This window comes from Canis aureus, chromosome 27, assembly GCF_053574225.1.
Source record: "Canis aureus isolate CA01 chromosome 27, VMU_Caureus_v.1.0, whole genome shotgun sequence".
Classification (NCBI taxonomy): Eukaryota; Metazoa; Chordata; class Mammalia; order Carnivora; family Canidae; genus Canis; species Canis aureus.
In genome coordinates this window covers 31,083,196-31,108,243 of record NC_135637.1, presented here as the reverse complement: position 1 = coordinate 31,108,243, position 25,048 = coordinate 31,083,196, and the positions used below count along the sequence as shown (strand labels likewise).

Genomic DNA, 25,048 nt, shown 5'->3' with positions numbered 1-25,048 from the left:
CAGGCAGCTGCTGGGGCACTCACTCACTTTGCAGTCGGGTAAGTAGGTTTTTGTCTCACTACCCCACAGGCCTGGAGGACCGTGGGAGCTTTGAGACTACTGTCGTATGTTGAGCAGTAATAATCAGCCTCGTCCTCAGCCTGGAGCCCAGAGATGGTCAGGGTGGCTGTGCTGCCTGACCTGGAGCCAGAGAATCGATCAGGGACCCCCAACGGTCGGTTACTACTACCATAGATGATGGTTCTGGGGCCTGATCCTGGGAGCTGTTGGTACCAGCCTACACTATATGTACCAATGTTGGAGCTCCTTCCAGTGCAGATGGTGACCCTCTGACCCAGGGAACCGGACACTGAGGCCGGCTGAGTTAGCACAGACTGGGCCCAGGAACCTGCAAGAAGGAGAGAAATAGGATGATGCTGTATCCTGGACCCCACATGTCCTCCCAGGGCCCCTCCACTTGTCCCACCTGTGCAGTGAGTGAGGAGGGTGAGGAGGAGACGGGATCAGCCCATGGTGGAGGTCATCACTGATTCTGTCTTCAGTGGCCCCTCAGCTGAGCAGAGCCTCCCCTCATCTCTCCCTTCCCCTCTTCATCCTCTGAGAGAGGGAGGGGCCCTTCCTTGCAAATGAGACCCCAGCTCTCTTAACCCTCCCTGGCCCTGGGTCAGGTCCCTCTGTCTGAGGATGTCAGGGGGGTGGGCAGAGGAGGGGCTGTTTGGGGCTGGGGTGTGGTTAGGGAAGTCCCCGCTGTGAGTCCAGAACAGAGGCCACAGTCAGTGCCAGGAGGTCTTTCCAGCTCTGATCAAGCCTGACCCCTCATAAATATGCCTCAATCGCCTTGTGGCATCCTGACACCACCTCACCCTGCATGACATGGGGATCAGTTGGCCATAGGACTCAGGTCCTGTCTCCAGAGCTCTATCCACTCTCCTCGTATGATCTGGACATGTCTCCCCACATGTGGTCTCCCATGACTGCGGCATAGACTTTAGGCTACACTCTCATTTCTTGGTGTGAGGGACTACTAGGTTGCTCAGTGGTAAGCATCTGTCTTTGGCTCAGGGCATGAACCTAGAGTTCTGGGATCAAGCCCCCCATCCGGTTCTGTGCAGGGAGCCTGCTTCTCCCTCTGCCTATGTCTCTCTCTCTGTGTGTCTCTCTCTCTGTGTCTCTCTCTCTGTCTCTCTCTCTCGGTCTCTCTCTCTCTGTGTCTCTGCCACAGATCCCTTGGTTTTTCTTGGGCCGCTCAGGACTGAGGTGGTGTCACTACACCAATTCGACTGACATCACTGTCACATCAAGAGGACTGAAGGGTCCCCATAAACAAATGGCCTCTTCTGCGCAGGATACTTAGACCTTCCTCCTATATGATGACCCTGGTTGCAGCCCTCTCCTTCTCTGAGTTTTCTGAAATACTGAAGACCCAGGGAGCAAGATTTTCCAGGTTGTGGGGGAAGCCCTTGTGTGCTTTCCTAGAAAGGTTACACTTAACATCGTTGTCGTCTCTCACTGTTTTTTGACCTGTTTTAAACTTAGTTTAAATAAATAAAACGTTTTTTAAAAAGGAATGATTTTGGCCTTCATTTAAACAGACATTTATAAACATTTTATAAAATGATTTGTCTCTTTTTTTAACCTCATGGGTCTGATCATGCAGGCAGGAAAACCTGAAGTGGTGCCCATGAGCCCCCATGAGGACCCTGTTGTATGAACTTCACAGCCATATGAGTGCTGGAATTCCCATACACAGACGAGCTTCCTGGATAAAAATTCCAGGTCCCACTCATATCTGGGGTGGGCAAAGCTGGGGCCTGGGTCCAGCATGTTCAGGACAGAGCAATTGTTAATTCAGCCCCCCATGAGTAGGAGAATGAATTTCTATTGGCAAAAAGCACCTGGACCCAGGGTTGTTGTCAAGGTCACCTGTGAGTGGTTAGAGTAGAAATGAGGGGCCATGTCCCTGAGGTCACAGACCCTGTGGCTCCTACTTGGAACAGATGAATTAGCAGAGGTCCAGCCTGGCTGGATGTGTCCCTGTTGAGACTGTGGGAGGGAAAGCCCAGCCATAGAGCATAGGGAGGGTGAGTCCCACATCCTCAGGGGGCTTGACCTCTGGTGGAGCAGCCCTGCGGCTGGGGTCCCAGAATCAATATACTGATTAGCCTCAGGCGCTGATTGGAGCCCAGAAATGGTGGGGGGCTGAGCTGCCTGTGGGGACAGAGAGTTTCCCTAGGAATCCTGAGGATCAGCATTGTCCCAAGGAACAGGTATTCAGAGAATATCCTGGCTGCCCAGGTGACACGACCAGAGTCCCATGTGTTCCCTGCTACTAGAGATTGTGCCTTCTGGAGACTGTGACACTAAGGATAGCGGTGAGCACAGAGGAGCCTAAATTTTGGATGGATGGAGAAGCCCAAAAACTGCAGAGCTCAGGACAATATACAACCGGAGATGAGACAACTGTGATTGTGAATGTGTGTGTGTCTGCATGTTTGTGCACACACGACCCAAAATTAGGCCATGTGGCCCTCATTCCCTTCTAAGCCTTCTCAACACACTGGGGGATTGCCCTTTATTTCAGGCCCTGGAGCCCGGATTTCAAGGCCCATGTCTCAAAGTCCTTCACCCTGAGAGAGGATTGATCCAGGCAGTGAGGACTCATATGAGAGCAGCCCTGTAATAACATCCCTGAATCAGACGTGCAGGTGCTGATGAGTGACAGAAATAGGAAGGAGAATGTAGGGTGTCACATGCAGCCCCAATTTCTTTTCATTCTTCTCCTCATAGATGGACTCTGGGGACTCGAAACTTCAGCAAATTCATTTCTGGTTTTCTCTGAAATCCTGAGGTGGAGACAAAGCTCAGACCTGAAGAACTAGTGGGAGAGAGAAGCCTGAGGGACAGAGGAACAGAGGGGAGAAGAGGAGGGAGGGGTGGGGGTGTTGTCAGGGAGAATCTGCAGGACCTGGTCCAAATTCACGAGTGTCTGGTTCAGAGAGACTGTCTGTGACCAGGGTTATAGACAGTGTTTCAACTGTGGGTACATCAGGAGTGACAAAGGTCACACTTTATGGAATGAGATCATAGAACTGATTGTGGATGAATATTTGCTGGGCAGCAGGTTCAGTTGCAGACACAGTATTTATCCCTGTCCATCTTCTCCAGCCCCAAAGGGGGTGTGCAGTTGGGCTTTGATTCTTCATCGCTTCCTGTCTTCCTCAGATGTCCTGTGATGTGTCACTTTGCAGACATCCCTTAGTATTTATCTTCTGTGTTTGAATCCAGACCTTCTGGGGCACTGGGGTGGCTCAGTGGTTGAGCGTCTGTCTTCACCTCAGGTTGTCTTCTCAGGTCCAGGGATGGAGTCCTGAATCAGGAACCCCACGGGGAGCCTGCTTCTCCCTCTGCCTATGTCTCTGCCTCTCTCCGTGTTGCAAATAAATAAATAAATAAATAAATAAATAAATAAATAAATATTAAAAAAAAAACAAAGAACCCAGACCTTCCTACATATATGTGCCCCTGCATGTATCTCCAGGTAATATTCTCTGAGAAGTAGCTCCATACCATGTCTGTGGGTCCAGGGGTCTTTGTCTCACGTCTTCCTTATGTGAGACGCTGTGAGTATCGGGAGCTGCTCCCACTGCCATGGTCTGTAGCACAGTGACAGTCAGCCTCGTCCTCAGGCTGCACCCCAGAGATGAGCAGGAGCCCTGCATTGGCTGAGGTGTCCTTGGAGCCTGAGAAGAGGCTGGGGACCTGAGGCCCTGGTGAGTCTCGGTAGACCATCAACAGGTACTCAGGAGGCCTCCTGGCTGCTGGAACCAGCGTATGGCCACCGCTTCAGCCACTGCTCATGGTGGAGGTGAGTCTGGCTGTTGTTCCCAGGGATGCAGAGAGGGAGGTCGCTGGGTCAGCACAGGCTGGGATGGGGAACCTGCAGACACATTCACGGGTGATGGATCAGGGGCCAGACTGAATTTCCTCAAACCTCTAAGCTAGACCAGCTGACATAGGCTGACAGTGGCTCTGTTTCCTTGAGGTCAGTCCTGACCTGTGCATTGACAGAGTAGAATGAACATTAAAGATCCCAGGGCAGGGTGACAGAGTCCATGGTCCCCTCCATGGGGCTGGGCTGCGCCAGGCCTCCTCTTCTCCTCCACCCTCTGCGACAGGAGGGGCTGTCCATGCACATGGGCTCCACCCACTGACTGCCCAACCCCTCCCCAGGCCCTGATCCTGGAGCTCTGCTCACACCACACACTGAGGAGGATGGAGATGGCTTCAGTTCCGGAGAGAGCCCTGGGGGGAGGCAGCTGCTGAGACCACACACATGTCCCCAGGGGAGACTGCCAGGCCAGAGGGGACACAGATGCTGAGTCCATATCAGGGAGCTCAGAACCCAGTTCTCAGGCCCAGGCACCCTGAGTGAAGGGTCCTCACTGAGCAGCCCTGTAGTGACCACAGGGCAGTTCGTCAGCGCCCCCTCCTGATTACAGGGCACACACTTCCGCAAGGCCAAAGCCCTGAGAGCCCAGCTGGTTTCCAGGGCTCATCAGTTCCCTCTCTATTGACATGTCCAAGTCTGACTCTGAGAATGGGTTCTTTTTTTTTAATTTATTTTTTATTGGTGTTCAATTTACTAACATACAGAATAACCCCCAGTGCCCTCACCATTCACTCCCACCCCCCGCCCTCCTCCCCTTCTACCACCCCTAGATCGTTTCCCAGAGTTAGCAGTCTTTACGTTCTGTCTCCCTTTCTGATATTTCCCACACATTTCTTCTCCCTTCCCTTATATTCCCTTTCACTATTATTTATATTCCCCAAATGAATGAGAACATATAATGTTTGTCCTTCTCCGACTGACTTACTTCACTCAGCATAATACCCTCCAGTTCCATCCACATTGAAGCAAATGGTGGGTATTTGTCATTTCTAATAGCTGAGTAATATTCCATTGTATACATAAACCACATCTTCTTTATCCATTCATCTTTTGTTGGACACCGAGGCTCCTTCCACAGTTTGGCTATTGTGGACATTGCTGCTATAAACATTGGGGTGAAAAAAAAATAAACATTGGGGTGCAGGTGTCCCGGCGTTTCATTATATGTGTATCTTTGGGGTAAATCCCCAACAGTGCAATTGCTGGGTCGTAGGGCAGGTCTATTTTGAACTGTTTGAGGAACCTCCACACAGTTTTCCAGAGTGACTGCACCAGTTCACATTCCCACCAACAGTGTAAGAGGGTTCCTTTTTCTCCGCATCCTCTCCAACATTTGTTGTTTCCTGCCTTGTTAATTTTCCTCATTCACACTGGTGTGAGGTGGTATCTCATTGTGGTTTTGATTTGTATTTTCCTGATGGCAAGTGATGCAGAGCATTTTCTCATATGCATGTTGGCCATGTCTATGTCTTCCTCTGTGAGATTTCTGTTCATGTCTTTTGCCCATTTCATGATTGGATTGTTTGTTTCTTTGGTGTTGAGTTTAAGAAGTTCTTTATAGATCTTGGAAACTAGCCCTTTATCTGATACATCATTTGCAAATATCTTCTCCCATTCTGTAGGTTGTCTTTTAGTTTTGTCGACTGTATCCTTTGCTGTGCAAAAGCTTCTTATCTTGATGAAGTCCCAATAGTTCATTTTTGCTTTTGTTTCTTTTGCCTTCGTGGATGTATCTTGCAAGAAGTTACTGTGGCCGAGTTCAAAAAGGGTGTTGCCTGTGTTCTTCTCTAGGATTTTGATGGAATCTTGTCTCACATTTAGATCTTTCATCCATTTTGAGTTTATCTTTGTGTATGGTGAAAGAGAGTGGTCTAGTTTCATTCTTCTGCATGTGGATGTCCAATTTTCCCAGCACCATTTATTGAAGAGACTGTCTTTCTTCCAATGGATAGTCTTTCCTCCTTTATCGAATATTAGTTGACCAAAAAGTTCATGGTCCACTTCTGGATTCTCTCTTCTGTTCCACTGATCTATGTGTCTGTTTTTGTGCCAGGACCACACTGTCTTGATGACCACAGCTTGTAGTACAACCTGAAATCTGGCATTGTGATGCCCCCAGATATGGTTTTCTTTTTTAAAATTCCCCTGGCTATTTGGGGTCTTTTCCGATTCCACACAAATCTTAAAATAATTTGTTCTAACTCTCTGAAGAAAGTCCATGGTATTTTTTTTTTTTTTGTGTTTTCACAAGTAGATTTAAAGTTTTTTTTTTTTGTTTTTTGTTTTTTTAATTTATTTTTTTATTGGTGTTCAATTTACTAACATACAGAATAACACCCAGTGCCCGTCACCCATTCACTCCCACCCCCCGCCCTCCTCCCCTTCTACCACCCCTAGTTCGTTTCCCAGAGTTAGCAGTCTTTATGTTCTGTCTCCCTTTCTGATATTTCCCACACATTTCTTCTCCCTTCCCTTATTTTCCCTTTCACTATTATTTATATTCCCCAAATGAATGAGAACATATAATGTTTGTCCTTCTCTGACTGACTTACTTCACTCAGCATAATACCCTCCAGTTCCATCCACGTTGAAGCAAATGGTGGGTATTTGTCATTTCTAATAGCTGAGTAATATTCCATTGTATACATAAACCACATCTTCTTTATCCATTCATCTTTCGTTGGACACAGTCCATGGTATTTTGATAGGGAGTGCATTAAACGTGTACATTGCTCTGGGTAACATTGACATTTTCACAATATTAATTCTGCCAATCCATGAGCATGGAATATTTTTCCATCTCTTTGTGTCTTCCTCAATTTCTTTCAGAAGTGTTCTATAGTTTTGAGGGTATAGATCCTTTACATCTTTGGTGAGGTTTATTCCTAGGTATCTTATGCTTTTGGGTGCAATTGTAAATGGGATTGGCTCCTTAATTTCTCTTTCTTCAGTCTCATTGTTAGTGTATAGAAATGCCACTGATTTCTGGGCATTGATTTTGTATCCTGCCACGCTACCGAATTGCTGTATGAGTTCTAGCAATCTTGGGGTGGAGACTTTTGGGTTTTCTATGTAGAGTATCATGTCATCAGCGAAGAGGGAGAGTTTGACTTCTTCTTTGCCAATTTGAATGCCTTTAATGTCTTTTTGTTGTCTGATTGCTGAGGCTAGGACTTCCAGTACTATGTTGAACAGCAGTGGTGAGAGTGGACATCCCTGTCTTGTTCCTGATCTTAGGAGAAAGGCTCCCAGTGCTTCCCCATTGAGGATGATATTTGCTGTGGGCTTTTCATAGATGGCTTTTAAGATGTTGAGGAATGTTCCCTCTATCCCTACACTCTGAAGAGTTTTGATCAGGAATGGATGCTGTATTTTGTCAAATGCTTTCTCTGCATCTAATGAGAGGATCATATGGTTCTTGGTTTTTCTCTTGCTGATATGATGAATCACATTGATTGTTTTACGGGTGTTGAACCAGCCTTGTGTCCCAGGATAAATCCTACTTGGTCGTGGCGAATAATTTTCTTAATGTACTGTTGGATCCTCTTGGCCAGTATCTTGTTGAGAATTTTTGCATCCATGTTCATCAGGGATATTGGTCTGTAATTCTCCTTTTTGGTGGGGTCTTTGTCTGGCTTTGGAATTAAGGTGATGCTGGCTTCATAGAACGAATTTGGAAGTACTCCATCTCTTTCTATCTTTCCAAACAGCTTTAGGAGAATAGGTATGGTTTCTTCTTTAAACGTTTGATAAAATTCCCCAGGGAAGCCATCTGGCCCTGGACTCTTGTGTCTTGGGAGGTTTTTGATGACTGCTTCAATTTCCTCCCTGGTTATTGGCCTGTTCAGGTTTTCTATTTCTTCCTCTTCCAGTTTTGGTAGTTTGTGGCTTTCCAGGAATGCGTCCATTTCTTCTAGATTGCCTAATTTATTGGCGTATAGCTGTTCATAATATGTTTTTAAAATCGTTTGTATTTCCTTGGTGTTGGTAGTGATCTCTCCTTTCTCATTCATGATTTTATTAATTTGAGTCTTCTCGCTCTTCTTTTTAATAAGGCTGGCTAATGGTTTATCTATCTTATTAATTCTTTCAAAGAACCAACTCCTGGTTCTGTTGATCTGTTCCACAGTTCTTCTGGTCTCGATTTCGTTGAGTTCTGCTCGAATCTTTATTAACTCCCTTCTTCTCTTGGGTGTAGGATCTATTTGCTGTTTTTTCTCTAGCTCCTTTATGTGCAAGGTTAGCTTTTGTATTTGAGTTCTTTCCAGTTTTTGAATGGATGCTTGTATTGCGATGTATTTCCCCCTTAGGACTGCTTTTGCTGCATCCCAAAGATTTTGAACGGTTGTATCTTCATTCTCATTAGTTTCCATGAATCTTTTTAATTCTTCCTTAATTTCCTGGTTGACCCTTTTATCTTTTAGCAGGAGATGGTCCTTAACCTCCATGTGTTTGAGGTCCTTCCAAACTTCTTGTTGTGATTTAGTTCTAATTTCAAGGCATTATGGTCTGGGGAAGATGCAGGGGACAATCCCAATCTTTTGGTATCGGTTCAGACCCGATTTGTGACCCAATATGTGGTCTATTCTGGAGAAAGTTCCATGTGCGCTTGAGAAGAATGTGTATTCAGTTGAGTTTGGATGTAAAGTTCTGTAGATATCTGTGAAATCCATCTGGTCCAGTGTATCATTTAAAGCTCTCGTTTCTTTGGAGATGTTGTGCTTAGAAGACCTATAGAGTATAGAAAGAGCTAGATTGAAGTCACCAAGTATAAGTGTATTATTATCTAAGTATTTCTTCACTTTGGTTAATAATTGATTTATATATTTGGCAGCTCCCACATTCGGAGCATATATATTGAGAATTGTTAAGTCCTCTTGTTGAAAAGATCCTTTAAGTATGATATAGTGTCCCTCTTCATCTCTCACTACAGTCTTTGGGGTAAATTTTAGTTTATTTGATATAAGGATGGCTACCCCTGCTTTCTTTTGAGGACCATTCGAATGGTAAATGCTTCTCCAACCTTTTATTTTCAGGCTGTAGGTGTCCTTCTGTCTAAAATGAGTCTCTTGTAGACAGCAAATAGATGGGTCCTGCTTTTTTATCCAGTCTGAAACCCTGCGCCTTTTGATGGGGTCATTAAGTCCGTTCACATTCAGAGTTACTATTGAGAGATATGAGTTTAGTGTCATCATGATATCTATTAAGTCCTTGATTTTGTGGACTGTTCCACTGAACTTCTTCTTAAAGGGGAATTTTAAGAGTCCCCCTTAAAATTTCTTGCAGAGCTGGTTTGGAGGTCACATATTCTTTTAGTTGCTGCCTGTCTTGGAAGCTTTTTATCTCTCCTTCCATTTTGAATGAGAGCCTTGCTGGATAAAGTATTCTTGGTTGCATGTTCTTCTCATTTAGGACCCTGAATATATCCTGCCAGCCCTTTCTGGCCTGCCAGGTCTCTGTGGAGAGGTCTGCTGTTACCCTAATACTCCTCCCCATAAAAGTCAGGGATTTCTTGTCTCTTGCTGCTTTTTGGATCTTCTCTTTATCTTTGGAATTTGCAAGCTTCACTATTAAATGTCGAGGTGTTGAACGGTTTTTATTGATTTTAGGGGGGGGATCTCTCTATTTCCTGGATCTGAATGCCTGTTTCCCTTCCCAGATTAGGAAAGTTTTCAGCTAGAATTTGTTCAAATACATATTCTGGCCCTCTGTCCCTTTCGGCGCCCTCGGGAACCCCAATTAAACGTAGGTTTTTCTTTCTCACGCTGTCGTTTATTTCCCTTAATCTATCTTCATGGTCTTTTAATTGTTTGTATCTTTTTTCCTCAGTTTCCCTCTTTGCTATCAACTTGTCTTCTATGTCACTCACTCGTTCTTCCACTTCATTAACCCTCGTCGTTAGGACTTCTAGTTTGGATTGCATCTCATTCAATTGATTTTTAATTTCTGCCTGATTAGCTCTAAATTCTGCAGTCATGAAGTCTCTTGAGTCCTTTATACTTTTTTCTAGAGCCACCAGTAGCTGTATAATAGTGCTTCTGAATTGGCTTTCTGACATTGAATTGTAATCCAGATTTTGTAACTCTGTGGGAGAGAGGACTGTTTCTGATTCTTTCTTTTGAGGTGAGGTTTTCCTTCTAGTCATTTTGCTCAGTGCAGAGTGGCCAAAAGCAAGCTGTATTGGGAAAAAGAGAAAAAGAGAGGAGAGAAAGAAGGAAAGAAAAGAGAAAGAGAAAAAAAAGGGAAGAAAGAAAAAAACGAAAAAAAAAAGAAAAAGAGAAAGAAAAAGAAAGGAGAAAAAAAGAGGTGGGGGAAGGAAACAAATCAAAAAGCAAAACAAAACAAAACAAAACAAAAAATAAATAAAAAAAAGAACCACGGGGCAGTATCTTCTGATTCTGTGTACTTTAAGTCCCTTGGCTTCTCCTGGAAGTTGTCAGTCTAGCTGGTATTCTGGGGGAGTGGCCTGCTGTGCTGATTTTCAGGTGTTAGCACTTGGGGGAGCTGCTGTGCCCCCTGCCTGGTGCAGGGCTCAGTGGGGGTTGTTTACCCCGTGAGGCCCCAGGAGCAACAGCCCCAGTGGCGGGGCCAGCTCTGGAAACCTGGATTCAGCTCCTGCAGGAACTCCGGAGCTCTCCGTCTGCAGGGTCTGGAGGCTCCGGGGCGGGGCCGCTGATCTGCTCAGCTCGGGCAGGAGCGTCCTTGCTCTCCTGGACTCTCCCGGCCTCTGCCTGTCCCGGGGGGAGGCCGGATCCTGGGCTGTGTCCCGGCGCCCTGTGCTCCGGAGCCTGCGCTGTTGGATTCACGCTCCGGGGCCGCGCAACCCCCTCCGCGGAGGTGCCGCCCAAGCCCCTCCGAGCTGCTCCTGGAACCGCGGAGGCCCCTCTGCACGGAGCCTCTTCCTCTGCCCGAGCCCCTCCAAGCTGCTCCCGGGGCCGCGCAGCCCCCTCCGCGGAGCCGCCGCCCGAGCCCCTCCTGGCTGCTCCGGGTCCCGCCGGGTCCCGCCGTGCGCGCTCCAGCCCTTAGGGAGCTCGGCGCACTCTCCTGGGCGCGCAGTTGCTCTTTTACTGTCCCAGGGAGCCCGAGGGCATCCCCTCCCTCCTTGGTCCTGCTCCAACTCCCTGTGAGCCCCTTTCTGCCCAGGAAGGTCGGTGCAGCTCCTGCGTCTCCGGGACGGGGCTCTCCTGTCCTGGGGACACTCGCCCCGGCCTCAGCCCGGCTCCTCGCGGGGCCCCTCCCCCTCGGAGGCCTTTTGTTTCTTTATTTCTTTTTCCCCGTCTTCCTACCTTGATAGATGCACGAACTCTTCTCACTGTAGCATTCCAGCTGGTCTCTCTTTAAATCTCAGGCCGAATTCATAGATTTTCAGGATAATTTGAAGGTTTTCTAGGTAATTTGGTGGAGACAGGTGATTAGGAGACCCTACTCTTCCGCCATCTTCTATTTATTCTGAGAATGGGTTCTATCCAGCATTAAAAGCATGAGTTCCACATGTTCTCACAGAAATGTATTTGCATTTTAACCTCCATTTTTTGTTTATTTTTGTGTATTTTAGGGATCCCTGGGTGGCGCAGCGGTTTGGCGCCTGCCCTTGGCCCAGGGCGCGATCCTGGAGACCTGGGATCGAATCCCACATCGGGCTCCCAGTGCATGGAGCCTGCTTCTCCCTCTGTCTGTGTCTCTGCCTCTCTCTCTCTCTCTCTCTCTCTCTGTGACTATCATAAATAAATAAATAAAAATAAATAAATAAAAAAAATTAAAAAAATTAAATATTTTTTTGGAGTTAGTTTGCCAACATATATTATAACATCCAGTGTCATCCATCAAGTGCCACCCTCATTGCCCGTCACCCAGTCACCCTATTCCCCACCCACCTCCCATTCCATTACCCTTGTCCGTTTTGTTTTTTTTTATAAATTATTTTTTATTGGTGTTCAATTTGCCAACATATACAATAACACCCAGAGCTCATCCCGTCAAGTGCCCACTTCGGTTCCTCTCACCCATTCACCCCCACCGCACGCCCATCTCCCCTCCACCACCTCTAGTTCATTTCCCAGATATTGGAGACTTTCATGTTCTGTCTCCCTTTCTGATAATTCCCTTGTTCTTTTTGTACTAAAATATTTGTTGTATCAGTGACAAATCCAAGAAGCACAGTGTGTTCACAGATGAGCACTAGTGTGGCTCACATCAGGCCATATTGTGTTAGATACAGTCTACACATTAGAGATATATTCAGACCCTCAATCATTGTCTCCATCATTCATTTCTCCCTGTACAGAGTCTTTTCTTTTTGGACAAACCTAATTTTTTCACATATTTTGCTGTGGTAAATCCCCAGCAGTGCAGTTGCTGGGTCATAGAGCAGGTCTATTTTTAATTCTTTTTTTTTTTTTAATTTTTTTTTTTTTTATGATAGGCACACAGTGAGAGAGAGAGAGGCAGAGACACAGGCAGAGGGAGAAGCAGGCTCCATGCACCGGGAGCCCGATGTGGGAATCGATCCCGGGTCTCCAGGATCGCGCCCTGGGCCAAAGGCAGGCGCCAAACCGCTGTGCCACCCAGGGATCCCTATTTTTAATTCTTTGAGGAACCTCCACACAGTTTTCCAAGGTGGCTGCACCACTTCACATTCCCACCAACAGTGCAGGAGAGTTCCCGTTCTCCACATCCTCTCCAAAATTTGTGGTTTCCTGCCTTGTTAATTTTCCCCGTTCTCACTGGTGTGAGGTGGGATCTAATTGTGGTTTTGATTTGTATTTCCCAGACGGCAAGTGATGCACAGCATTTCCTCATGTGCTTGTTGGCCTTGTCTATGTCTTCCTCCATGAGATTTCTGTTTATGTCTTTCGCCTATTTCATGATTGGATTGTTGTTTCTTTGATGTTGAGTTTAATACGTTCTTTATAGATCTTGGATACTAGCCCTTTATGTGATTTGTCATTTACAAATATCTTCTCCCATTCTGTAGGTTGTCTTTGAGTTTTGTTGACTTTATCCTTTGCTGTGCAAAAGCTTCTTATCTTGATGAAGTCCCAATAGTTCATTTTGCTTTTGTTTCTCTTGCCATGGATGTATCTTGCAAGAATTCCATGTTGTACTACAAAGCTGTAGTCAAGACAGTGTGGTTGGCACAAAAACAGACACATAGATCCATGGAACAGAATAGAGAATCCAGAAGTGGCCCCTCAACTTTATTGTCAATTAATCTTCGACAAAGCAAGAAAGATTATCCACTGGAAAAAAAAAACATTCTCTTCGATAAATGGTGCTGGGGAAATTGGACATCCACATGCAGAAGTATGAAACTGGACCATTCCCTTACACCATACACAAAGATAAACTCAAAATGAATGAAACATATAAATGTGAGACAAGATTCCATCAAAATCCTAGAGGAGAACACAGGCAACACCCTTTTTAAACATGGCCACAGTAACTTCTTGCATGATTTCACAAAATTCTTTTTTTCTTAATTGGAATTCATTTTGCCAACAATTTGCTATGTTATGTTAGAGCATAACACCCAGTGCTCATCCCATCAAGTGCCCCCCTCAGTGCCTGACAGCCAGTCACCCCCTACCCCCACCCACCTCCTTTTCCACTACCCCATTTCCATTTCTCAGAATAAGGAGTCCCTCATGTTCTGTCTCCCTTTCTAATATTTCCCACTCATTTTTCTCCTTTCCTCTTTATTCCCTTTCACTATTTTTCATATTCTCCAAATGAATGAGACCATATAATGTTTGTCCTTCTCCAATTGACTTATTTCACTCAGCATAATACCTCCAGTTCCATCCACATCGAAGCAAATGGTATTTGTCGTTTCTAATGGCTGAGTAATATTACATTGTATACATAAACCACATCTTCTTTATCCATTCACCTCTCGATGGACACCGAGGCTCCTTCCACAGTTTCGCTACTGTAGACATTGCTGCTATAAACTTCGGGGTGCAGGTGTCCTGGTGTTCCACTGCATGTGTATCTTTGGGGTAAGTCCGCAGCATTCAATTCCTGGGTCCTAGGGCATATCTATTTTTAACTCTTTGGGGAACCTCCACACAGTTTTCCTGAGTGGCAGCACCAGTTCACATTCCCACCAACAGTGCAAGAGGGTTCCCCTTTCTCCACATCCTCTCCAATATTTGTGGTTTCCTGCCTTGTTAATTTCCCTCATTCTCTCTAGAGTGATTCCACACAATTCTTAAGATGACTGTTTCCAAATCTCTGAAGAAAATCCATGGTATTTTTTTTTTTTTTGCTCAGAATATATAAATTTATTTATTTATTTATTTTTAATCTATCTATTTATTTTTAAATTTATTTATCTAATTATCTATTTACTTATTTTTATTTTGTATTTTGTATTTTTTTAAATATTTTTTTAAATTGTAGTTCAATTTATCAACATATAACATAACACCCAGTGCTCATCCCATCAAGTGCCCCCCTCAGTGCCTGTTACCCAGTTACTGCAACCTACCACCTATGGTATTTTCATGGAGATTACATTACATGTGTAAATTGCCCTGGGTAGCATGGACATTTTCACAATATTAATTCTTCCAATTCATGAGCATTGAATACTTTTCCAAGTCTTTGTGTCTTCCTCCATTTCTTTCAGAAGTGTTCTGTAGTTTTTAGGGTATAGATCCTTTACCTCTTTGGTTAGCTTTATTCCTAGGTATCTTATGCTTTTGGGTGCAATTGTAAATGGGATTGACTCCTTAATTTCTCTTTCTTCAGTCTCTTTGTTAGTGTATATCAATGCCATTGACTTCTGAGCATTGATTTTGTATACTGCCACACCGCCAAATTGCTGTCTGAGTTCTAGGAATCTTGGGGTGGAGTCTTTTGGGTTTTCTATGTAGAATATCATGTCATCGGTGAAGAGGGAGAGTTTGACTTCTTCTTTGCCAGTTTGAATGCCTTTTATTTCTTTTTCTTACTTCTTTTGTCTGATTGCTGAGGCTAGGACTTCTAGTTCTATGTTGAATAGTAGTGGTGAGAGTGGTCATCCCTGTCTCGTTTCTGATCTTAGAGGAAAGGCTCCCAGTGTTTCCCCATTGAGAATGGTATTTGCTGTGGGCTTTTCATAGATGGTTTTTAAGATGTTGAGGAATGTTCCGTCTATCCCAACACTCTGAAGAGCTTTGATCAGGAATGGATGCTGTATTTTGTCACATGCTTTCTCTGTTTCTACTGAGAGGATCATATGGTTCTTGTTTTTTCTCTTGCTGATATGATCAATCACATTGATTGTTTTACGAGTGTTGAACCAGCCTTGCATCTCAGGGATAAATCCCACTTGGTAATGGTGAATAATCTTCTTAATGTACTCTTGTATCCTTTTCTTTTTTATAAATTTATTTTTTATTGGTGTTCCATTTGCCAACATATAGAATAACACCTAGTGCTCAACCCTTCAAGTGCCCCCCTCAGTGCCCGTTTTGTTGTATCCTATTGGCAAGTATCTTGTTGAGAATTTTTGCATCCATGTTAATCAGGGATATTGGTCTATAATTCACCTTATTGGTGAGGTCTTTGTCTGGTTTTGGAATTAAGGTGATGCTGGCCTCATAGAATGAGTTTGGAAGTATTCCATCTCTTCCTATCTTTCCGATCAGCTTTAGTAAAATACGTATGGTTTCTTCTTTAAAAGTTTCATAGAATTCTCCAGGGAAGACATCTGACTCTGGACTTTTGTGTCTTGGGAGGTTTTTGATGACTGCTTCAATTTCTTCCCTGGTTATCGGCCTGTTCAGGTTTTCTATTTCTTCCTGTTCCAGGTTTGGTAGTTTGTGGTTTTCCAGAAATGCTTCCATTTCTTTTAGATTGCCTATTTTTTTTATGTATAGCTGTTCATAATATGTTTTTAAAATCGTTTGTATTTCCTTGGTGTTAGTAGTGATCTCTCCTTTCTCATTCTTGATTTTTTTAATTTGAGTCTTCTCTTTCTTCTTTTTAATAAGGCTGACTAATGGTTTATCTATCTATTAATTCTTTCAAAGAACCAACTCCTGGTTTTGTTGATCTGTTCCACAGTTCTTCTGGTCTCGATTTCATTGAGTTCTGCTCGAATCTTTATTAACTCTCTGCTTCTGCTGGGTGCAGGATCTATTTGCTGTCTTTTCTCTGGCTCCTTTAGGTGCAAGATTAGCTTTTGTATTTGAGTTCTTTCAGTTTTTGGATGGATGTTTGTATTGCGATGTATTCCCTCTCAGGTCTGCTTTTGGTGTATCCCAAAGATTTTAAATGGTTGCACCTTCATTCTCATTGGTTTCCAGGAATCTTTCTAATTCTTCCTTAATTTCCTGGTTGACCTTTTCAGCTTTTAGAAGGATGGTCCTTAACCTCCACGTGTTTGAAATCCTTCCAAACTTCTTCATGTGATTTAGTTCTAATTTCAAGATATTATGGTCTGAGAATATGCAGGGGGCGATCCCAATCTTTTGGTATCGGTTAAAACCTGATTTGTGACCCAGTATGTGATCTTTTCTGAGGAAAGTTCCATGTGCACTTGAGAAGAATGTATATTCAGTTGCAATTGGATGTAAAGTTCTGTAAATATCTGTGAATTTCATCTGGTCCAGAGTATCATTTAAAGCTCCTATTTCATTGGACATGTTGTTCTTAGAAGACCTATCGAGGGTAGAATGTGCTAGATTGAAGTCACCAAGTATAAGTGTATTATTAACTGGGTATGTCTTAACTTAGGTTATTAATTGATTGATATATTTGGCAGCTCCCACATTTGGGGCATAAATGTTCATGATTGTTAGGTCCTCTTCTTGGATAGATCCTTTAAGTATGATATTGTGTCCCTCTTCATCTCTTACTACAGTCTCTGGGATAAACCTTAGTTTATCTGATATAAGGATGGCTACCCCTGCTTTCTTTAAAGGACCATTTGAATGGTACATGGTTCTCCAACCTTTATTTTCAGGCTGTAGGTGTCCTTATGTCTAAAATGAGTGTACTGTAGACAGCAAATAGATGGGTCTTGCTTTTTTATCCAGTCTGAAACCCTTCGCCTTTTGATGGGGTCATTAAGCCCATTCACGTTCAGAGTTACTATTGTAAGGTATGAATTTAGTTTCATCATGATACCTATTCAATCCCTGTTTTTGTGAACTGTTTCCTTGGACTTCCTCTTTCTTTTGCAGAGTCCCCCTTAATATTTCTTGTAGAGCTGGCTTGGTGGTCACATATTCTTTCAGTTCCTGCCTATCTTGGAAGCTCTTTATCTCTCCTTCTATTCTGAATGAGAGTCTTGATGGATAAAGTATTCTTGGCTACATGCTCTTCTCATTTAGGACCCTGAATATATCCTGCCAGCGCTTTCTGGGCCTGCCAGGTCTCTGTGGAGAGGTCTGCTGTTATCCTGATGCTTCTCCCCATAAAAGTTAGGGATTTCTTGTCTCTTGCTGCTTTAAGGATCTTCTCTTTATCTTTGGAATTTGCAATTTTCCCTATTAAATGTTGAGGTGTTGAGCGGTTTTTATTGATTTTAGGGGGGGATATCTCTCTATCTCCTGTATTCTGATGCCTGTTTCCCTTCCAAGTTAGGGATTTTCTCAGCTATGATTTGTTCAAATACATATTCTGGATCTCTGTCCCCTTCGCTATCCTCAGGAACCCTAATTACACGTAAATTTTTCCTTCTGAGGCTGTCATAAATTTCCCTTAACCTTTCCTCATGATCTTTTAATTGGTTTTCTTTTTTTTTTCAGTTTCCCTCTTTTACATCAACTTGTCTTCTATGTCACTCACTCCTTCTACTACCTCGTTAACCCTCGTCATTAGGCCTCCAGTTTGGATTGCATCTCTTTTAACTGATTTTTAATTTTGGCCTGATTAGATTTAAATTCTGGAGGTATGAAGTCTCTTGAATTCTTTATGCTTTTTTCCAAAGCCACTAGTAGCTTTATAATTGTGCTTCTTAATTGGCTTTTGGACATTGAATTGTTTCCAAATTTTGTTATAGTGATTTTTTTAAGATATAGAATTGGATTGCATAATGTTCAATCCTCTAAGATAAGACATCAAATTAGTAAATCAACTGATGAATATCACATGGTCTCATTAGACCCTGAAAGATCCTATGACTAAACACACTCTCTCCCACACACAAAAAAACTTAGCCCCACAGCTAGGATATTAGTCAGTGAGGTGGTGGGTGGAGTACATTTCTACAAGTTCAGAAACAAGGAAGTGTGAGTTAAATTCCATTATAATTCAACATCTTCTTCAAGTATTAGACGACACAAGTAAGAAATAAAAATTACTGGTTACATCATAGCATTGAGGGAATGGTCATGAAGTTATTTCAAAAGACCCAAATATATAATTCTTCCATAGATTCTTGGGGCTGGTGCAGGTGTGACAGGAGAAATCACCCCAATGAGCAAAAATAATAGGCCTTCCTATTGAAGACTACTAAGAGTATTACATGGGTCTCGAAATTCCAGAAATAGGTAAATGACCAAGGATGGAGATCCTGGATTCATCAGAGGTCAGGTGAGAGAATGAGCACCCTGAACATTTCACTCCACAATCAATGAACTTCAGTCCAAAGAAAATCTGTGCACTAACCTGATGAGGGAGATGACCTTTCTGTGTCCTTTTAGCCCCTTTGTCTAGGAAGTGGCTGAATGACTTTGGGGACAGAGGGAAGGAGGATTGCTTCCTCCCAGATGGTTCCCCTGGAAGGACCTTGACCCATGTTGGTGGAAGCAGGAGCAACAGAAACAGAATCCAAAGGCTAAGCCTGAGCAGATGAGGAAGGGGTTCTGATCTTAGTTCCCACAGGGCTGGAGCTCTGTGTGAGCCCTGAGATGTTGTCATAGGAAAGGTTGTGAGGAGTAGCTTCCTCCTCAGGCCTCAGCCCAGCGATGGTCAGGGAGCTAGATCACCAGACAAGGAGCCAGAGAATGGATCAGGGTCCACAGAACATCTAACCATCATAAATAGATGAGGATTGGTTGCCCATTCACGGAGCTGTTTGCACTAGGACACATACTGGACACTTCTGATGTGTCCTGACTCAGAAAGAGCTGTATTCAGGGTGGCCATTTCTGCCCTGATCTGTCTTGGAATCTATCCTCAGGGCAGTGGACCCTGGCACCCAGGAATCTGTGCTCAATTTAAGAAAATCACACAATATCTAGCTCCCAAGGATAGGCTTCAAGGAGAAATTTCAAAGAATGTGGAAAGACTTGGGTAAACAAATTTAGTGAGATGGATCTCAAAACTCAGTTCATATCAAAGAAGCAGCTGACTTTGCCATAAGGCCAGGGGTGCACAGGCAGTGCCACTGTTTTAGGGACAGCAGGTTTGTGTCTCACTTCCCTGTAGGCCCGGAGCACTGTGGGAGCACCAAGCGTGAGATCATAGGACTGACAATAATAATCAGCCTCGTCCTCAGCCTGGAGCCCAGTGATGGTCAGAGTGCCTGAATTGCCAGATTTGGAGCCAGAAAATCGGTCAGGGACCCCTGAAGGTCGATTCCCAGTACCATCTACAAGGAGTTTAGGGGAATTTCCTGGGAGCTGTTGGTACCAGTTCACACCAAGCATACCGATGTCATTCGTGCTTCCAGAGCAGGAGATGGTGATTCTCTGGCCCAGGGATCCAGACACTGAAGGTGGCTGATTCAGCACAGACTGGGCCCAGGACCCTGAATGGGGGAGAGACACAGAGAAAGTTATGTTCTTTTCTTTAGACAAGAGGAGAAATCAAGGCACATGTATCCTACCAGGGCCCCTTCTCTCATCCCCATATCTAATCACCTGTGCAGTGAGCAAGGAGGGTGAGGAGGAGAGGGGACCACGCCATGGTGGAGGTCATCACTGATCCTGCCTTCAGTGGTTGCAGAGCTGAGCAGACCTCCTCTAATCTCTCCCTTCCCCTATTCAACCTCTGAGAGAGGGAGGGGCCATCCATGCAAATAAGACCCCAGGTCCCACTACCAGCGGATATTAATGGGGTGTGACTGGGAGGGGCTGAATGGGCTAGGCGTGGGAGGTCTGAGCTATGAGCCCTGACACAGGCAGTAGCAGGTGGAAAATTTCTTGTTCTGATCAACCCTTATCCTTCAGAAACAGGTGAAGGATGCTCCCTGGGTCCAGGCCTAGACAAAGCATTGTATGACATGGTGACACAATGAGTCTATTAGAGATAACTCAGGCCTCCTCACTACACTGTCCATTGTCAACCTCATTAGGGCCAGGACATGTGTCCCCTTATGTGGCCTCCTATCCCCACAGGGCACATTTTTACTCTATTCATGCTCCACATAGTGAGTCTGTCCACAGATCCCTGAGCTGTTCATAGGACAGGCCTGAGGTGATGTCTCTTGTAGAACCACATAGATGAGGATCACAGCAAGAGCAGTGATGTGTCCATATTGACACATAGCCGGGTTTGATTTCTTTCCTCTTACTTGATTTCTCTCTGGTTTGTGGAGTTCTCCTCTCCTAGAAGTTCCCTCAGCACTGAGAACCAGGGAGCGCTCTTCCCGGGTTGTGGGTAGAAGTGGTTGTGTGCATTGTAGAAGATTATACACTGGACATCCCTCAGAAATCTCTGCCAGGCCTGAGTCCCCAGCAGAGAGCACAGGGCCCAGCCCCCAGGACCAGGCTCCTTAGTGTCTATGGTCCTCAGTAAGCAGTGGAGTAGGGACCACAGGGTAGTCCCACCGCACCCCCTGCTGGTTTGAAGAGCACACACTCACCCTGGCCTGAAGACCTGAGTCCAGCAGGTTTCTGCAACTGCTGATTTGATTTCTAGATATGGTAAAACTAATATATTGTTCTTCATTCTTTTGTATCTCACCCTTGGGAGGTGTCCCAATCTTTAGGAGGTTCAGGAATGTACATCAATGGCCATTTAAGATATTTTTCCTCCAAAGAAGGCACTGCACACTTTGTGTCACTTCATTGGCCTGTGATTTTGGTTACACTTTCATTGTTAGTTTTCCATCTGCTATGCATCAAAATAAGAGTTTTTACCTACTGTCACAAAAAACTACATTGTGTTGCACATCTTCATGTTGTCATAAACGAAAAGTTGCTCTAATTGGCATTGTGACAGGAGCATCATGTATGCCATTTTGCAGATGCTATGTTTACACCATGCCACACTGTCGAAAAGTAAAATGCAATGGAGGTATCAATTCTCAGGCATTTATTCACTGGCTTCCATCCTTCCCTTCTCTATGTGAAGAACCTTCTCTTCTGTGAATACTGCACTCACGCACCATCATTCTTCAATAGATTTGCCACTATGTGGTCTTTTCAAGGAATTTGGATGAGGATGTAAATACGACAATTTTGCAATCCTGTAATGTGTTTGACAAAATGCATCCTCATGTAGGCAAATGGCAATTCAACAGGTACTCAGTTAAGTGAAATGTTAGCAGATTTTCATACAGCTGACCCGCATGCTGCAGTTCATTTTCTCAAGAACTTTGTCTTCTGTGCTCAGAATGTTCTCTACGATTGAGCTATTCATTTTCTTCAACCAGTAGCTGTAGCCTAGTCAGGTCCTTTCTTCTTCCCCACGTGAACAAATGGAATCCAGTCCATGGGTCTGTCACCCTCCCCAAGATGGAAGTCTATGTATTCCTCTTGTCCTCTGTCTTAATATCAATTCCTTAGTTCACAACTCCTCTCCAATCAAATCAGACCCCCAAATATAGAAAGGTCCACAGGCATAGGTCATTTTTTTATTGCCACAGATCTATTCCTCTTCATGGATTTTCTATTGAGGTGAATTTACAAATGTATTCAACAAGCTGGTCTTGAATTTGTCTTTGGTGTCAGGGTGGGGTTTCAGCTTTGTGTATTCAGTAGTAACACATACACAAAAGGAAAAATCTCAAGTGTGGGACACACAGTGAAGACAGACACAGAGAAATCTATCCATGCTGTTGATGCTCCCCAACATGAGATCACTCTGGCTATGTGGAGGCACTGCCTGTGTAGACTCCATCACCTCCTACAGAACTTCAACATTAACCTCTCCATGTTCTCTCCACAGCATGGCCTTGCACTTCACACTTCCCTGCTCCATTCCAGTTGCCTCAGTACAGGTGCCCAGCCCTGCCCACCTGGTGTTGGTTTTGAACACTTTTGGAAGCTCCTACATGTGAGCTGAAACTGGCCCCAGTTCTGAGAGAGCTGGGAAAGACAGGAGAAAGAGGAAGGCCATGATAGATTAGTAGATGACTAATAAGTAAAGGGGACATGCATACAAGTCTTGTCTTGATCAGCAGCAAGATGAATAGATCCTCACATGCATCCACTAAATCTTAACCTTATGAAGAGGTCATTACTAGGTTGAGGCATGTGTACACCAAATCACTATCTCAAGGATACATTCTTGGGGCAGATTCTGGAGTAGCAAGGCAACCAGAACCCACCAAACACAGACAGGACAGAGGTGAAGAGCCTCAGAGGGCCTGAACCCAGCTCTTGGGTCAATCTATGGTTACACCTATTTCTGACATTCCCCAGCAATTGCGATACAGAGTTTGTTCTGTGACCTATGCAAAACCTTTGTCATTTTTAATCTGGATTAAGGATTTCTAATTGGAGTGGGGGGTGTCTGGGTAGCTCAATCAGTTAATATTTGCCTTCAGGTCAGATCATGTCCCTGGTATCCAGAGATAGAGACCTGTGTTTGTCTCCACACAGAGCAAAGTCTGCTACTCCAGCTGACCCTCCCCACCTCATCTTCTTCCTCTCAAATTAATTAATTAATTAATCAATTAATCAATCAATTATGTTTATAAAATTTATTTTTTATTGGTGTTGATTTGCCAACATATAAAATAACACCCAGTGTTCACCCCATCAAGCGGCCCCCTCAGTGCCCGTCACCCACTCAACCCCACCCCCCGCCCTCCTCCCCTCCCACCACCCCTAGTTAGTTTCCCAGAGTTAGGAGTCTCTCAGGTTCTGTCTCCCTTACTGATATTTCCCACTCATTTTTTCTCCTGTCCCATTTATGCCCTTTCACTATTATTTATATTCCCCAAATGAATGAAAACATATAACATCTGTCCTTCTCCAATTGACTTATTTCACTCAGCATAATACCCTCCAGTTCCATCCATGATGAAGCAAATGGTGGGTATTTGCCATATCTAATGGCTGAGGAATATTCCATTGTACACATAGACCACATCTTCTTTATTCATTCATCTTTCGATGGACACCAAGGCTCTTTCCACAGTTTGGTTATTGTGGACATTGCTGCTATAAACATCAGGGTGCAGGTGTTCCAGTGTTTCATTGCATCTGAATCTTTGGGGTTAATCCGCAACCGTGCAATTGCTGGGTCATAAGGCAGATATATTTTTAACTGTTTGAGGAACCTCAACACAGTTTTCCAGAGTGGCTGCACCAGTTCACATTCCCACCAACAGTGCAAGAGGCTTCACCTTTCTCCACATCCTCTCCAACATTTGTGCTTTCTTGCCTTGTTAATTTTCCCCATTCTCACTGGTATGAGGTGGGATCTCATTGTGGTTTTTATTTGTATTTCCCTGATGGCAAGTGATGCAGAGCATTTTCTCATGTGATTATTGGCCATGTCTGTCTTCCTCTGTGAGATTTCTGTTCATGTCTTTTGCCCATTTCATGACTGGATTGTTTCTTTGCTGTTGAATTTGATAAGTTCTTTAGAGATCTTGGAAACTAGCTCTTTATCTGATTCATCATTTGCAAATATCTTCTCCCATTATGTAGGTTGTCTTTGAGTCTAGCTGACTGTTTCTTTTGCTGTGCAAAAGCTTCTTTTCTTGATGTTCCAATAGTTCATTTTTGCTTTTGTTTCTTTTGCCTTAGTGGATGTATCTTGCAAGAAGTTACTTTGGCCAAGTTGAAAAAGGGTGTTGCCTGTGTTCTCCTCTAGGATTTTGATGGAATCTTGTCTCACATTTAGATCTTTCATCCATTTTGAGTTTATCTTTGTGTATGGTGAAAGAGAGTGGTCTAGTTTCATTCTTCTGCATGTGGATGTCCAATTTTCCCAGCACCATTTATTGAAGAGACTGTCTTTTTTTCAGTGGATAGTCATTCCTCCTTTGTCAAATATTAGTTGACCATAAAGTTCAGGGTCCACTTCTGGATTCTCTATTCTGTTCCATTGATCTATGTGTCTCTTTTTGTGCCAGTACCACACTGTCTTGATGACCACAGCTTTGTAGTACAACCTGAAATCTGGCATTGTGATGCCCCCAGACATGGTTTTCTTTTTTAAAAATCCCTTGGCTATTCTGGATATTTTCTGATTCCACACAAATCTTAACATAATTTGTTCTAACTCTCTGAAGAAAGTCCATGGTATTTTCATAAGGATTGGATTAAACGTGTAAATTGCCCTGGGTAACATTGACATTTTCACAATATTAATTCTGCCAATCCATGAGCATGGAATACTTTTCCATATCTTTGTGTCTTCCTCCATTTCTTTCAGAAGAGTTCTATAGTTTTGAGGGTATAGATCCTTTACCTCTTTGGTTACGTTTATTCCTAGGTATCTTATGCTTTTGGGTGCAAATATAAATGAGATTGACTCCTTAATTTCTCTTTCTTCAGTCTCACTGTTAGTGTATAGAAATGTCACTGACTTCTGGGCATTGATTTTGTATCCTACGGCACTGCCAAATTGCTGTATCAGTTCCAGCAGTCTTGGGGTGGAGGCTTTTGGGCTTTCTATGTAGAGTATCATGTTATCGGTGAAGAGGGAGAGTTTGACTTCTTCTTTGCCAATTTGAATGCCTTTTATTTCTTTTTGTTGTCTGATTGCTGAGGCTAAGACTTCTAGTACTATGTTGAATAACAGTGGTGAGAGTGGTCATCTCTGTCTCATTTCTGACCTTAGGGGAAAGGCTCCTAGGGTTTCCCCATTGAGAATGATATTTGCTGTGGGCTTTTCGTAGATGGCTTTCAAGATGTTGAGGAATGTTCCCTCTATCCCTACGCTCTGAAGAGCTTTGATCAGGAATGGATGTGTATTTTGTCAAATGCTTTCTCAATGCCTATTGAAAGGATCATATGGTTCTTGTTTTTTCTCTTGTTGACA

At 43.9% G+C, this 25,048-nt stretch overlaps 1 long non-coding RNA gene across 1 annotated transcript; it reads right to left on the bottom strand.

Annotated features, from left to right (window-relative positions):
* Positions 1-19,472: 19,472 nt before the first annotated feature.
* LOC144299106 (uncharacterized) lies at positions 19,473-19,976 on the bottom strand. The gene is made up of 2 exons (XR_013365886.1): positions 19,747-19,976; positions 19,473-19,634 (listed from the first exon to the last, which is right to left on the bottom strand). It is a non-coding gene; the product is annotated as an uncharacterized LOC144299106 (long non-coding RNA).
* Between the last annotated feature and the right edge of the window lie 5,072 nt (positions 19,977-25,048).